The sequence below is a fragment of the Zonotrichia albicollis genome, chromosome 28 (assembly GCF_047830755.1).
Source record: "Zonotrichia albicollis isolate bZonAlb1 chromosome 28, bZonAlb1.hap1, whole genome shotgun sequence".
NCBI lineage: Eukaryota > Metazoa > Chordata > Aves > Passeriformes > Passerellidae > Zonotrichia > Zonotrichia albicollis.
This window is the reverse complement of record NC_133846.1, coordinates 32,098-49,551: the sequence shown is the minus strand read 5'-3', so window position 1 is coordinate 49,551 and position 17,454 is coordinate 32,098.

Sequence of the window (17,454 nt, the reverse complement as noted above, 5' to 3'; positions counted from 1 at the left end):
GACGGCTATCCTAAAGCAGTGGGGATAGCCAGGCTAACCAGCCACTAAAATCCTGGAATGGGTGTTTTCACTGTATAATTTGAATGAATCCTTGACCACACGAATGGAAGCTGTAGCAAAAATCATGATCATGGCACCAAAGTGGACAGTGGAAATTGCAGGAATGGAACCCCAAAACATTCTTCTCCCAGTAACAAAAGATTTTTTACAATTGTCACTGCAGAATTCAGACACAATGGCATTACAATGGGAATTGTTAAACTTTCTCGGTATTATCAGCACTCATTTTGCCCCTCCTAAGCTTTGAATCAACAGGTGGAAGTGTCACAGACATTTTTTTCATAAAATCCTTTCTTTTAGGATTATCCCTTCTGGGAAGCTGAGGCCCCAGAAGAAGAATGTAAACAATTGTTATCGGCTGCTGTGGAATGTAGCAGGTGCATCTGTGATTGGCTCATGTTCCATGTTTACAATTGGGGGCCAATCACAGGAGCAAGCTCGGGGACAGATTCCCTGGACACAGAACTTTGTTATTCATTCTTTCCTATGCTATTCTTAGCTTAGCAGCTTCTGCAACTTCTCTCTCTATTCCCTTTAGTATAGTCATAATGTATTATATATCATATATTAATAAATCCAGCCTTCTGATCATGAAGCAAGACTCTTGTCCATCTCTCTCACCCTGAGGAACCCTCATCAAATCTCTGCAATATGGAAGAACTTCCTTGGCTATCAAAACAACCTGTAGAAGGCCTCACAGTTTTTACTGATGCCAGTTGAAAAACTTCTAAAGCAGCCCTTACTTGGTAGGACAGAGGCAAATGGTTCAGTGAAATCCTTGAGGGACCAGGAGACTCTTTACAGGTTCTTGAGTTATGTGCTATTATTAGAGCCCAATGGTCCTGTTAACATTGTTTCTGATTGTCTCTACATGATATGTGTTGTTGAGTGCATGGAGCAAGCATTGCTAAAGGAAATTCAAAACTGGTGGTTGTGGCAAATCTTTTTGCAACTATGGCAGTTACTCAATTCTCACAAAGACTATTTTATTACCCATATATAGAGTCACTCTGGATTGACAGAAGGCCTGGCCTTAGGAATGGAGAAGGTTGGCCAATTAATGGAACCACTTTGGGCCTCTGCTTCTCCTAATATCAATAAGTTTGGCTGAGCCAGAAGGGCTCATGAATTTTTTCAACAAAGTGCAAAAGTTTTACCCAAACAATTTGGAATATCACTCCAGGATGCTCAAGGAATTGTCACAACTTGTCCAGAATGCCAGGGTATGATTGATGGATTAGGTCCTGGAGCCAACCCTCATAGCCTGGGGCCTTTGCAGTTGCAGCAAATGGATCAACTATATGTGTCTTTTGATAGTTTTAAATGCATTCCTGTAACCGTAGACATCTTCTCTGCCATGGTTTGGGCCATTCCTACGACATGCGAAGGGTCTTATTTTGTCATTCGACACTTTTGAGACTGCTTTGCCATCATGGGTTTGCCTCAGAATATTAAAACATACAATGAGTCAGGACATATAGCCCAACAGACCTAGGATTTCTTAGCTTGTTGCAGGGTGAAGCATAACAGAGATATTCCAGGGAACTCCACAGTACAAGATATCATTGAAAGGATTAATCAGGTACTGAAAAGACTGCCTGATAAGCAAAAAAAAAAAGGGAGGATGGGCTGAGCCCACAGGATAGAGTGCTGAAAGCAGCCTATGTTATGAATGATCTACGGTTTGTAGGTAATTGTAGTGAAGCCCCAGCAATAACACATTACTCAGGTTTGCAGCAAGATCCTGAATTTATACAGCACTGACCAAAAGTCAGTTCTAAAAATTCTATGACAGGCCTATGAGAAGGACCTGCAGATTTACTGATGTGGGGAAGGGTTAAGGTTTGTATCATTAGAGACAAAAGACCCTGATGGATACCTGTGAAATGGGTTAATCCCTGGTTTGAGGACACTGGTCCCCAATATCAACAATGAACCAACAACCAGTGCTACCTGAAAACATCAATTGCCCTCAGAAATGTGAATGCTTTTGTTATCCTTAGGTAAGATTAGACTATGCAAGATGTGGATCAGATAGGTGGTGTGAGTTTAAAGGAAAGAACTTCCCAAGGTGTATAGAGTGTAGACATCGGCACTCCCAAAAATTTAATACCTGGGTGGTTTTATCCCAAATGGCAGGAATAATGGTTGATTCCCCTGACACCTGTCAAGAAGTGCTGAATTTGAGTCTTGGGAGCAATTGGGACAGGCTATTCAGTGGTATCGTAATGAACTTTGGAAGCTCAAGAGAAAGGAGAGAGAGAATAAGATCAAGGCCCTTGAATGTGGAAAAGGAATATTTATTCCTGGAACATGGGGAGTTAGACCTAAGCAGTGGGAACAAACAAAATGAAGGGGAGAGGAAAAAACCAAAGGAGATGGAATAGGAAAAGAGCACAAGGGGCAAGAGGCAGAGTCAGTTTGGATTTTTTCCCTAACCTCATAGGTGAAGGGTTCTTTGCCGATGTTAAGGATGAAGAATAGTCTTAAATTAGATGTGCAGGTTTTTGGAGGTTTCTCTCTGTTACTTGTGATATGTGGCAACATCTGTAATGTGGAAGATATTAACCTACCGGGATGGCATCCACAGAATATGTGGCTACTTGGGCCAATGCTGCTGGGGTGGATTTCTTTTGTTTATCCTTAGCCATGCCAGGAGATCCTTTCCGCACATGTTTAATTCGTACCTCAATAACTAACTTTACTGGTTTTGCGAAATGGGTGGGAGATGGAGGAAAACCATAGGTGGAAGCAAATAAACCAAGCATGGAGGATCGCTGGTGTAATATAGCCAGTGGTGGTACAAAACTGGACATATGCTTAAGGTTAAGAATTAAGGCAAAAGGCAAAGACTTCCAAGCAGGTATAATAACACAATCACAGAATGAAAGCGGACTAGAGCCCCAAGAATTATATTTATTAGGATCAGTACCTGGAAATTAAACCCAAAATCAACTTATATGAGCAATGTCCTAGTCCCATGACCCAAAAATAATAGTGTCATCCTAAATCCCAGTTCTCCATGGTATCAGAACATGACCAAATATTGCCACAATTGGACTTATCCTGGAAGTGCTGCTACAAATGCAACTGTAAGAAAGCTTCCACCAGGTGTCTTTTTAATCTGTGGAGATAGGGCATGGCCAGCAATCCCAAGTAATTAGCTTGATGGTCCTTGTTACTTAGGAAAACTAACCCTGTTTGCTCCTAGCATGTGAAATGCTGAATCAGACTATTTGGAGAGTGGGACATAGCAAGAGAACTAAAAGAGCAATCACAAAGCTTAAGACCTGATTGTGAAAATTATGTAGCGTTTTAGGGTGCTCCAGCACGAATAATAGCATCATTCCTTACTCCAGGTGTTGCTGCTGCTCAAGCTTTGGCTACACTTAGTAAGTTGGGATGCTGGATGGTCAAACAACTAAAGGTAACTTCAGCTCTTTCAAATCTGATGCTCACTGACATAAATAGTATGAGACATGGCAGACTGCAAAATAGAGCTGCTATAGATTTGTTGTTGTTAGCACATGGGCACAAGTGTGAGGAGTTTGAATGAATTTGTTTTATAAACCTCTCTGACCATTGTGCATCCATTCACAGGAAACTCAAACAACAGTAACATGAAGAAATTGACTGGGAATGACTGGGGTTTGGATGAATGGTTTGAGAGATGGGGAATAACTGGATGGTTGAAAGATATCATAAATGGAGCTTTGTTATTACTAGTAGTCATTATTATATTGCTTTGTGTTATTCCATGCATCATGAAATTAGTGAGCCTCTTGGAAGAAAATACCGTGTAAAGGATCTGGCTGGTGCAAGAAGAAGAAGGGGGAATTGAAGCAATGCATCTGAACCACTTGGACTACAGTGTGCACCAGCCATCCAGCCTGGAACTGTTCTTATCAGAATTTTCTCAGGGCCCTCTGGGATTCATCAAGGATTCTAAGACATAAACTGTGCTAAAATAAGAAAGAAGCTGAGAAACCGAATTCCAAGACTACAAGAACTCGATAACAGTAGGTGGCAAAGAACTTGGACTATAACCAAACACATCTTCTGAGAGGTGCACACAGAATGTGTGAACAAGAGAAAGGCACCAATAAGAAATGCAGGACTAGCATGTGCAGAGACTTAGAATGTGTAAGTGCATCATGTCAACAATAAATGGCTTCTGCTTAATCCTCTTGGTTCGTTGTCCAAGAGTCCTGAATTTCCCACAAGTGATACTTATTAACAGGGCTCCGACTTTAATGATACTGTCCATATGATGATTAATGGGAACAGTTCTTTCAAATCCTTCCCTTGCTGGCATCAGTAAGTTTCATCTTTTCCTGATTGTACTGGTGGCTATACATTAGATATGAATAGGAGGGAATGAGTTTTAGGGATATGTTGCAAGGAAATCGATTGCTTCCATTTCCATTGTCTAAGAGCTCCAATTATTTTTGGACCTTTCATAAACCTCTGACTAGGTTAGCATTTGTCTTTGATTGACCCTGTAAATTTTAGGCTACTAGGCTTGACCAATGAATGAGAAAGGGAAAGTGACAGAGCTTAGGTGGTTCCTGTGTCAGCAATTTCTCAGTAGTAGGGAGATTTCTGTCCTCAAGTTTGTTACTTCAGCTACCAGGTTATGCTCACTCCAAAAGACGGTGAGAAGGTTGGTTCCCTAAATGATGAAATCATTCTTCCTGCTACTTGTGACTCTTTTGCTTTACTGAGTTTTTTATTACTGGAGTTTGTTACAGAAAGTTTGATAAAATTGCATGCATCTGCTCTTGGGGGAAACAGAGTATTCTTTAGCCAATAGCACATAGGCTTTTATCAAACTGAGATTGTCTTAATGGACTGGACGCTTAAAATACAGTAATTCCTGCTAGTTCCAATTCTATTTTTAGGCTCAAGAAACCAAATGCTAAACCTCCACGAGTAAGGAGGGAAATTTAATTGGACTTTCTCCTTTTTTGAGAGAAGCTACTGAAAATTTTCACCAGAATCAGAGCAGGCTGTGAAACAAGATGAGTGTCATGAAAAGAGGGCAATCCTATCCTCTTAGTATTACTATTTGTGATTGGACATGAATGAAATGTGTCAAATCTGTGTTCCTGGGTATCACATCAGTAACAGGTACTTCAGCTGCTGTACTTCTCTCCTAAAGCTAAGAATAGAATCTAAATAATCGTGACTCCATGGTCACAATTCACCCTGTGATGTTGACAGGTGAAAAAGGAGTGGAAAGTGCACAGGTAAATTAACTTGAATGGCCTATGTAAATCAGCAGTTACTGATTTTCTGAAGGCTTAAACAGGTCAGTTGCTCATATATTTCAGAATTTTTGGTCATGTTTTTCTTAGGATTCTTTTAATCCTTCCCCATTTGTTCAGCCTTTGCTCTCAAACCTTTGCTGACATTTCAAGTATCTCAATAGCCTGGAAATGTGCTGTTTCTATTTATAACATCATTATTCTGTTCAACTGGTTGTTTGACTCAAGTCTCATTTTTGCTGATTTTCTGCTAGTTCACTGTCAGATGGTAGCAGGTGTTTTGTAATAGCAAGTACATAATCCTATATCTTGCTTTTCTTTTGATTTGGCCTGTCTAGAAAATGGAATAACTGAACATCTCTGACAGGCTTTTCTCTCCCCATAAGGTTTCACTGGAAGGGCAGATGCAAATCGTCTACCTAAACTCTTGACACTGAAAAAAACTAGTGGTTTGCTATTGCATATAGGTAAAACCTTACTAAAGGAAGGTCTTGTAAAACCATGGCTGAGGCTTGTTACGTTGGCTAAGTAGAAAAGGACTATGGGAAAGTGATGGAGCTGAATTAGAGGTAGAAAAACAAATTATATAACCATCGCATCTTACCATCGTGGTGCATGGTGGTTGGTTGAATTGTGTTTGTTATGGCTTAAAGCTATCAAACTGATAAAGGTCTGAGTGTTTCAAAAGCCTGGTTTTTGCAATAAAGCAGCTCTCCTTTGCATCTGCCTGGGGACTCTGTGTCACTACGGACCCTCCCAGTTTGCCAAGGAGATGATCAGTAGGAATGGTGCAGAGCTGCTGTGTGCATATGAATGGAATGGCAGAGAGTGAAGCGGTAGACATTTCTGGGGTTTAGTACAATGCTGCTGCACTGGTGCCAGTTTAGTTGGTTCTCCATCAGTGGCCTTTCTGTCTAGAAGTACACTGCCCAGAGTCTTTCTAGCATGTGATGCCATTTCCTTCCTGCTGTTTTAATACCTTTCTTCAGTTGAAAGGATGGTACAATCTTTACATTTTGAAGATCCCTGTTAGGAAACACTATGCCAGAGTAGTCATAACTCCCTTTCCTTTTGCCTTGTTTGTAATTTTCATAGACTCATTTCAAATTTCTACTAATGTCAATAATAATACTGAGAGTACTTAACAGAGTTTATGCAGTACCCACCAGCAGACAGCTGCCCACATGGGGGGGGAAGCTGGGAGTGAGGCCTGTGCCTCGCCTCCCTCTCGCCTTCTCTCTTGGCCTTCAGCGGCGCTTTCAACACTGTCCCTCCCTCTCCCCAGCCACCACCACTGCAGCGCAGCCCCAGCAAGGATGAGCTTTGCCCCAGAGGCTCGCTCAGGGAGTAGGGTGCTACAGAGAGCTCGCCAAGTCTGCATTTAGGCAGACAAAGTCCATGTGAAGCAATGACAATGATGGCCACAACAATGATGACACCCGCTGGGCTGCAGGGAAAGAATTGAAGACACCGTGGGAAACACTTCCCTCGCTGAGCCCCTACTGCCTTTCCTCTGGGCACCAGCTGGCTACTGCTGGCTCCGGATCATTATGAGACTGTGAGCTTCCTCCTGCTTCAGGGTTGTCAGGGTTGGTGTGACATCTGGGCAGCGGGCAGTGACTGGGGGACAGCAGGTCTACTCCAGCTTTGGGGGAAAACAGGTCTACCCCAGCTTTGGGGGACAACTGGTCTACCCTGGCTCCAGGGGACAGCAGGTCTATCCTGACTCTGGGGGACAACAGGTCTACCCAGGCTCCAGGCTAGCCCCAGTTTATCAGGTCTACCTGGCTCCTGGGCTGCCACAGGTTGGCGTGATGCTCAGGGGGCAGGGGCTGACAGGGGACAACAGGTCTACCTCACTACTCCGGTTGGACTTTGTCAAATTTCGGCAGGTGCTGGGTAGACCTGTTGCAGCCAGCTCCAGAAGTTCATGAATGGGTCACTGTTTTTGGCTGCCTCCACCTATGTCATTGTAGGAGGGGACCTGCAGTGGCACACATTCCCAGTCAAGTTCCATTGGTCCTTTTGGAGGCGTACACGGCCTTGGACTCGTCTGTCCATACTATGGGAGTGAGATCATGGGCTGCATCCCTTCAGGCTGAAACTGTTCCTGTGTCCGATGCGGAAAAGGGTGGCCACACTTGTGGTTGCCAGGGCAAAGAAAGTGCCGCCCAGCTGGGACAAGTCATGTGGCTTTGTCCTGGTTCCTGTCCTGCCCAGGGAAGTGGGTACAATTTGAGAGGTGAGAGAGAGAGAGGCAAAGGACAATACTGAGAGGTGACAGAAAGACGAAAGACAATACTGCAATATGAGAGAGAGAGAGAGATGAAAGACTATATGAGAGCTGTGGAGAGCTTTAATGTGGAGAGCTTTATTAATAGTTGGTTAGCTGAGAAAGGCCATGCTGACATATTGCCACTGGTCAAGATGAGAAATCAGCAGTCAGCAAGCTGAAAGGAGATGTCAGCAGCTTGCAATCAGTGGCCTTGCTGCAACATGGAGAAAGGGAGTAGAGATTAGTCCTGAATATCTCCTAAGAATATGTAGAAAGTATCAAAAGTAGGACCATAGGAATGTAAAAGTAGGTGTAACTGCTGATATGTAACTAACCAATCCTGAGCTCAACTTTTGCAATATGCATGAAGTTAATTACGAACTGTATTTAACCCGCTGTGCTGATCAATAAAATTGGGCCTGTGATGATCAACTGGATGTCCTGGTCTCCTTCCGTCGACAAATGGTGGAGAATGCGGGCAACAACGCTGTGAGCACCGCTGCGGGCAACGATGCGGCAACGTTGAACCCCTGTCCTTTTTTCTCGGATTACAAAGAAAAAAGGGAACTCGCCACGGTCCGGAAGTTGGGTGGGGGTCCTTGCAGCGGGACGGTGCTGGATTATTTACAAAGACTGGATTATTTATAAAAAGCACCCTTGAGGTTCACATCCGTGACTCAAGCCACCTACGTGCCGCCGAAGCCTGGGAGCTCCTACAAGTGCGCACTGAATAGGTATGGATAGGCAAGCGGCATATGATTTATTCTCCTCATATTTAGAAAAGCGAGGGGTAAAAGAGATAGATTTAAAAAAGGAATTACCGGGGTTGTTAGCTTATGGTCATTCTATAGGTATGTTTACTAACCCACATACAGTACATGAGCTTTCAGAGTGGAAAAATTTTGGAGAGGTGTTAATGGACTCTGTGTTAGATGGGGATAAATCAGCTAAAAAGTTTGGGAAATTATGGCGGGTGGTGTATAATGCATTGCTTCAGCAGGTCTCTGAGAGAAAGGCAGCAGAAAGGGCTACAGAAGCTCATAAGAGGAATATAGGATATGGTCGTGAGGATGATCCCTTGGCACCTTCTGTAACTAAGATACTTATGCCTAGAAATCCCCAGCATAGTGGTGTTGAGGACATGCCTTTAGAAAGTGCGGAACCGTCTGCGCCTCCCTTGTCTGAGGGGGAAGGCGAGCCGGGTGGGAGAGGTAAAAGCAAGCCAGCTTTGCCTCCACTGCCGGCTTCAGGCGGGTTGGATGGTGGGGGGGGCAAGCCAGTTCTGCCTCCGCCGCCGGCTTTGCCTCCGCCGCTACCCCCGAGCAGGCCGGCTCCGGTTACAGCTCCAGCAGGGGGGCCCCTTCCCCCACGCGAGCCGGCTCTGCTCGAGCGTGCTCCGGTTTCAGCTTCGGCGGGAGGGGGGCTCCTTCCCCCGCGCGCGCCGGCTTTGCCTGAGCAAGCTCCGGTTGCAGCTGCGGGGGAGCTGCTTCCCCCGCGTGAGCCAGCTCCTTTCGAGCCGGCCCCGGCTTCACTGACAGCTCCAGCGAGGGGGTCGCTTCCCCCGCGCGAGCCAGCCTCTGCTTTACTGCCTTCCCAATGCGAAAACTCGGCGCCTGCACTAAAATGCCAGCAGCATAGCACCTCCAAAGAGCCAGCTCCCATCCCAGGGGCACACCGTGATCTATGGGGGGAAATGGCTAAACAAAGGAGGGAGGCTTGGTCTGCTTTGGCAAAAGAGGTGATGCAAATGGGAGATAGTGAAGCCGTAGAAATAGCTTCTAGTCTTGCATGTCCAGTTACTTATACACCACAATATGATGCACAGGGGAACTTAATGCATAATGTGGCAGCATATTCTGCCTTAGATTGGAAGTTGTTAGCTCAGCTACGTTCTACAGTTAGTCAGTTTGGTGTAAAAAGTGAACCTGTTAAGCAAATGTTAGATTATCTCTTTAACACTCAGATTTTATGCCCAAATGATTTAAAAGGGATAGTGCGTTTAATATTTACTCAGCATCAACAATTATTGTTTAATGCACATTGGCAAGCATTAGTAAATGAGTCAGTTGCTGTACAACGGGCTCCGGGAGATCCATTGCATGGAGTGACAGTGGATGAACTTATGGGATTAGGAGCATTTCTGCGTGCAGAGGCACAGATGATATTGGGACCAGATAAGCTTAGAGAGGCTATGAGATTGGTGCGTACAGCGATAGATATGGTTAAAGAGCCAGGGGGATTACCAATTTATATGGGTATTAAGCAAGGTAGAGAAGAATCATTTGGAAATTTTATCGATAGGGCGGCTGCTGCTATAGACCGGGCCGGTGTGGCAGACTACCTTAAGGGGGCGATATTGAAGCAGTGTGCCCTTCAAAATAGTAATCCAGCAACCCAAAGAGTATTATCTACTTTGGGAGCAAATTGGACCATTGAGGAAGCATTAGAGCGAATGGCATTAATGCCAACTGCTTCGCAGGCATTTCTAGTAGATGCTATAAAGGAGTTAGGATTGGGGTTACAAAAGCAGGCAGAGTCTAATCAGAATCAGGTGTTAGCTGCTCAGAATCAGGTGTTAGCTGCTCTTGCTCCTCTCCGAAGTGGCTCACTGGCATTCACGCAAGGAGGTTCAAAGCCATTTCTCAAGTGTTACCGGTGCGGCTCTGAGGGACACACACGCCGAGCCTGCAGAGCAACTGGTGTATGGTGTCAACACTGCCGATCCAGCTCCCACAACACCACAGCTTGTAGATGGCGGTCGGGAAACTGTCAGCAGAGCGCGTTTCACGGGGGCCGCGCCCAGACACAAGTAGCTGCTGTGACATCAGAGACACCAGCACCAGCTGCCGCGACATCGCAGCTACCTCCTGTCTGCAACCCGCAACAACAGGGAGCCTCGGTTTGGACTTATCAGCCGCAATAGAAATAATAATAATGACTAATCTTCCTGAGAAAATACCAACTGGAGTAAAGGGTCCTCTTATATTAAATGGACAAACATGTGGAGCATTATTATTAGGACGCTTTTCTACAACTATGTTGGGATTATTTGTTTTGCCTGGAGTTATTGATGCAGACTTTACAGGGGAAATACAAATCATGGCTTACACCCTCTATCCTCCAATTAAAATTACAAAAGGACAACGTATTGCACAATTGATACCACTATCACAAATGACCTCTGGAATACAACCATTTACTGAACAAGCACGGGATGAAAAAGGTTTTGGCTCCACTGGTGTTACACTTTTAACTGTGGATTTACAAAACAGACCAAAGCAAAAGGTCACAGTTACTTATGGGCATCAAAGCATAACCCTTTATGGATTATTGGATACAGGAGCAGATACCAGCATTATTTCTCCAGAGGCATGGCCACAGCATTGGCCTCTATTCCCATCAGCAAACATGCTCACCGGAGTAGGAGGATTTACATTGGCAAGCAGGTCGCCTTCTTTGTCTGTGTCCATTGAGGATCAACAAATATCTGCTGTGTTTTCAATTGTGCAACTGCCTCCTACAGTCTCCTGCCTAATTGGAAGGGACATTTTAACACAACTGGGAGTGGTGTTAACTAATCAGCACCCTTTGGGGTAATTGCCATTGCTTGGACTTTCCCCATTCCATTGGAATTCCAATAGGGAAGAATTGGAATTGGGAAATGGAAATCAGAATTGGGAATGGAAATGGAAATGGAAATTGGAATTCCAAGAGGGAGGAATTGGAAATGGGAATTGGAATTGGAAATGGAATGGGGAATGGAATTCAAATAGGGAGGAATTGGGAGGAATTGGAATAGGAAATGGAATTGGGAATGGAATGGAGAATTGGAACTGGGATTGGAATTGGAACTGGGATTGGTGTTGGAATTCCACTAGGGAGGAATTGGAATTCCAGGAGTTGGGAGGAATTGGAGGAATTGGAATTGGAATTCCAATAGGGAAGAATTGGAATTGGGAAATGGAAATCAGAATTGGGAATGGAAATGGAAATGGAAATTGGAATTCCAAGAGAGAGGAATTGGAAATGGGAATTGGAATTGGAAATGGAATGGGGAATGGAATTCAAATAGGGAGGAATTGGGAGGAATTGGAATAGGAAATGGAATTGGGAATGGAATGGAGAATTGGAACTGGGATTGGAATTGGAACTGGGATTGGTGTTGGAATTCCACTAGGGAGGAATTGGAATTCCAGGAGTTGGGAGGAATTGGAGGAATTGGAATTGGAATTCCAATAGGGAAGAATTGGAATTGGGAAATGGAAATCAGAATTGGGAATGGAAATGGAAATGGAAATTGGAATTCCAAGAGAGAGGAATTGGAAATGGGAATTGGAATTGGAAATGGAATGGGGAATGGAATTCAAATAGGGAGGAATTGGGAGGAATTGGAATAGGAAATGGAATTGGGAATGGAATGGAGAATTGGAACTGGGATTGGAATTGGAACTGGGATTGGTGTTGGAATTCCACTAGGGAGGAATTGGAATTCCAGGAGTTGGGAGGAATTGGAGGAATTGGAATTGGAATTCCAATAGGGAAGAATTGGAATTGGGAAATGGAAATCAGAATTGGGAATGGAAATGGAAATGGAAATTGGAATTCCAATAGGGAGGAATTGGAAATGGGAATTGGAATTGGAAATGGAATGGGGAATGGAATTCAAATAGGGAGGAATTGGGAGGAATTGGAATAGGAAATGGAATTGGGAATGGAATGGAGAATTGGAACTGGGATTGGAATTGGAACTGGGATTGGTGTTGGAATTCCAATAGGGAGGGATTGGAATTCCAGGAGTTGGGAGGAATTGGAGGAATTGGAATTGGAATTCCAATAGGGAAGAATTGGAATTGGGAAATGGAAATCAGAATTGGGAATGGAAATGGAAAGTGGAATTCCAATAGGGAGGAATTGGAAATGGGAATTGGAATTGGAAATGGAATGGGGAATGGAATTCAAATAGGGAGGAATTGGAATAGGAAATGGAATTGGGAATGGAATGGAGAATTGGAACTGGGATTGGAATTGGAACTGGGATTGGTGCTGGAATTCCAATAGGGAGATAGGGAGGGATTGGAATTCCAGGAGTTGGGAGGAATTGGAGGAATTGGAATTGGAATTCCAATAGGGAAGAATTGGAATTGGGAAATGGAAATCAGAATTGGGAATGGAAATGGAAATGGAAATTGGAATTCCAATAGGGAGGAATTGGAAATGGGAATTGGAATTGGAAATGGAATGGGGAATGGAATTCAAATAGGGAGGAATTGGGAGGAATTGGAATAGGAAATGGAATTGGGAATGGAATAGAGAATTGGAACTGGGATTGGTGTTGGAATTCCAATAGGGAGGAATTGGAATTCCAGGAGTTGGGAGGAATTGGAGGAATTGGAATTGGAATTCCAATAGGGAAGAATTGGAATTGGGAAATGGAAATCAGAATTGGGAATGGAAATGGAAATGGAAATTGGAATTCCAATAGGGAGGAATTGGAAATGGGAATTGGAATTGGAAATGGAATGGGGAATGGAATTCAAATAGGGAGGAATTGGGAGGAATTGGAATAGGAAATGGAATTGGGAATGGAATGGAGAATTGGAACTGGGATTGGAAATGGAACTGGGATTGGTGTTGGAATTCCAATAGAGAGGAATTGGAATTCCAGGAGTTGGGAGGAATTGGAGGAATTGGAATTGGAATTCCAATAGGGAAGAATTGGAATTGGGAAATGGAAATCAGAATTGGGAATGGAAATGGAAATGGAAATTGGAATTGCAATAGGGAGGAATTGGAAATGGGAATTGGAATTGGAAATGGAATGGGGAATGGAATTCAAATAGGGAGGAATTGGAATAGGAAATGGAATTGGGAATGGAATGGAGAATTGGAACTGGGATTGGAATTGGAACTGGGATTGGTGTTGGAATTCCAATAGGGAGATAGGGAGGGATTGGAATTCCAGGAGTTGGGAGGAATTGGAGGAATTGGAATTGGAATTCCAATAGGGAAGAATTGGAATTGGGAAATGGAAATCAGAATTGGGAATGGAAATGGAAATGGAAATTGGAATTGCAATAGGGAGGAATTGGAAATGGGAATTGGAATTGGAAATGGAATGGGGAATGGAATTCAAATAGGGAGGAATTGGAATAGGAAATGGAATTGGGAATGGAATGGAGAATTGGAACTGGGATTGGAATTGGAACTGGGATTTGTGTTGGAATTCCAATAGGGAGGAATTGGAATTCCAGGAGTTGGGAGGAATTGGAGGAATTGGAATTGGAATTCCAATAGGGAAGAATTGGAATTGGGAAATGGAAATCAGAATTGGGAATGGAAATGGAAATGGAAATTGGAATTCCAATAGGGAGGAATTGGAAATGGGAATTGGAATTGGAAATGGAATGGGGAATGGAATTCAAATAGGGAGGAATTGGGAGGAATTGGAATAGGAAATGGAATTGGGAATGGAATGGAGAATTGGAACTGGGATTGGAATTGGAACTGGGATTGGTGTTGGAATTCCAATAGGGAGGGATTGGAATTCCAGGAGTTGGGAGGAATTGGAGGAATTGGAATTGGAATTCCAATAGGGAAGAATTGGAATTGGGAAATGGAAATCAGAATTGGGAATGGAAATGGAAAGTGGAATTCCAATAGGGAGGAATTGGAAATGGGAATTGGAATTGGAAATGGAATGGGGAATGGAATTCAAATAGGGAGGAATTGGAATAGGAAATGGAATTGGGAATGGAATGGAGAATTGGAACTGGGATTGGAATTGGAACTGGGATTGGTGCTGGAATTCCAATAGGGAGATAGGGAGGGATTGGAATTCCAGGAGTTGGGAGGAATTGGAGGAATTGGAATTGGAATTCCAATAGGGAAGAATTGGAATTGGGAAATGGAAATCAGAATTGGGAATGGAAATGGAAATGGAAATTGGAATTCCAAGAGGGAGGAATTGGAAATGGGAATTGGAATTGGAAATGGAATGGGGAATGGAATTCAAATAGGGAGGAATTGGGAGGAATTGGAATAGGAAATGGAATTGGGAATGGAATGGAGAATTGGAACTGGGATTGGAATTGGAACTGGGATTGGTGTTGGAATTCCAATAGGGAGGAACTGGAATTCCAGGAGTTGGGAGGAATTGGAGGAATTGGAATTGGAATTCCAATAGGGAAGAATTGGAATTGGGAAATGGAAATCAGAATTGGGAATGGAAATGGAAATGGAAATTGGAATTGCAATAGGGAGGAATTGGAAATGGGAATTGGAATTGGAAATGGAATGGGGAATGGAATTCAAATAGGGAGGAATTGGAATAGGAAATGGAATTGGGAATGGAATGGAGAATTGGAACTGGGATTGGAATTGGAACTGGGATTGGTGTTGGAATTCCACTAGGGAGGAATTGGAATTCCAGGAGTTGGGAGGAATTGGAGGAATTGGAATTGGAATTCCAATAGGGAAGAATTGGAATTGGGAAATGGAAATCAGAATTGGGAATGGAAATGGAAATGGAAATTGGAATTCCAATAGGGAGGAATTGGAAATGGGAATTGGAATTGGAAATGGAATGGGGAATGGAATTCAAATAGGGAGGAATTGGGAGGAATTGGAATAGGAAATGGAATTGGGAATGGAATAGAGAATTGGAACTGGGATTGGTGTTGGAATTCCAATAGGGAGGAATTGGAATTCCAGGAGTTGGGAGGAATTGGAGGAATTGGAATTGGAATTCCAATAGGGAATAATTGGAATTGGGAAATGGAAATCAGAATTGGGAATGGAAATGGAAATGGAAATTGGAATTCCAATAGGGAGGAATTGGAAATGGGAATTGGAATTGGAAATGGAATGGGGAATGGAATTCAAATAGGGAGGAATTGGGAGGAATTGGAATAGGAAATGGAATTGGGAATGGAATGGAGAATTGGAACTGGGATTGGAAATGGAACTGGGATTGGTGTTGGAATTCCAATAGAGAGGAATTCGAATTCCAGGAGTTGGGAGGAATTGGAGGAATTGGAATTGGAATTCCAATAGGGAAGAATTGGAATTGGGAAATGGAAATCAGAATTGGGAATGGAAATGGAAATGGAAATTGGAATTCCAATAGGGAGGAATTGGAAATGGGAATTGGAATTGGAAATGGAATGGGGAATGGAATTCAAATAGGGAGGAATTGGAATAGGAAATGGAATTGGGAATGGAATGGAGAATTGGAACTGGGATTGGAATTGGAACTGGGATTGGTGTTGGAATTCCAATAGGGAGATAGGGAGGGATTGGAATTCCAGGAGTTGGGAGGAATTGGAGGAATTGGAATTGGAATTCCAATAGGGAAGAATTGGAATTGGGAAATGGAAATCAGAATTGGGAATGGAAATGGAAATGGAAATTGGAATTGCAATAGGGAGGAATTGGAAATGGGAATTGGAATTGGAAATGGAATGGGGAATGGAATTCAAATAGGGAGGAATTGGAATAGGAAATGGAATTGGGAATGGAATGGAGAATTGGAACTGGGATTGGAATTGGAACTGGGATTTGTGTTGGAATTCCAATAGGGAGGAATTGGAATTCCAGGAGTTGGGAGGAATTGGAGGAATTGGAATTGGAATTCCAATAGGGAAGAATTGGAATTGGGAAATGGAAATCAGAATTGGGAATGGAAATGGAAATGGAAATTGGAATTCCAATAGGGAGGAATTGGAAATGGGAATTGGAATTGGAAATGGAATGGGGAATGGAATTCAAATAGGGAGGAATTGGGAGGAATTGGAATAGGAAATGGAATTGGGAATGGAATAGAGAATTGGAACTGGGATTGGTGTTGGAATTCCAATAGGGAGGAATTGGAATTCCAGGAGTTGGGAGGAATTGGAGGAATTGGAATTGGAATTCCAATAGGGAATAATTGGAATTGGGAAATGGAAATCAGAATTGGGAATGGAAATGGAAATGGAAATTGGAATTCCAATAGGGAGGAATTGGAAATGGGAATTGGAATTGGAAATGGAATGGGGAATGGAATTCAAATAGGGAGGAATTGGGAGGAATTGGAATAGGAAATGGAATTGGGAATGGAATAGAGAATTGGAACTGGGATTGGTGTTGGAATTCCAATAGGGAGGAATTGGAATTCCAGGAGTTGGGAGGAATTGGAGGAATTGGAATTGGAATTCCAATAGGGAATAATTGGAATTGGGAAATGGAAATCAGAATTGGGAATGGAAATGGAAATGGAAATTGGAATTCCAATAGGGAGGAATTGGAAATGGGAATTGGAATTGGAAATGGAATGGGGAATGGAATTCAAATAGGGAGGAATTGGGAGGAATTGGAATAGGAAATGGAATTGGGAATGGAATGGAGAATTGGAACTGGGATTGGAAATGGAACTGGGATTGGTGTTGGAATTCCAATAGAGAGGAATTCGAATTCCAGGAGTTGGGAGGAATTGGAGGAATTGGAATTGGAATTCCAATAGGGAAGAATTGGAATTGGGAAATGGAAATCAGAATTGGGAATGGAAATGGAAATGGAAATTGGAATTCCAATAGGGAGGAATTGGAAATGGGAATTGGAATTGGAAATGGAATGGGGAATGGAATTCAAATAGGGAGGAATTGGAATAGGAAATGGAATTGGGAATGGAATGGAGAATTGGAACTGGGATTGGAATTGGAACTGGGATTGGTGTTGGAATTCCAATAGGGAGATAGGGAGGGATTGGAATTCCAGGAGTTGGGAGGAATTGGAGGAATTGGAATTGGAATTCCAATAGGGAAGAATTGGAATTGGGAAATGGAAATCAGAATTGGGAATGGAAATGGAAATGGA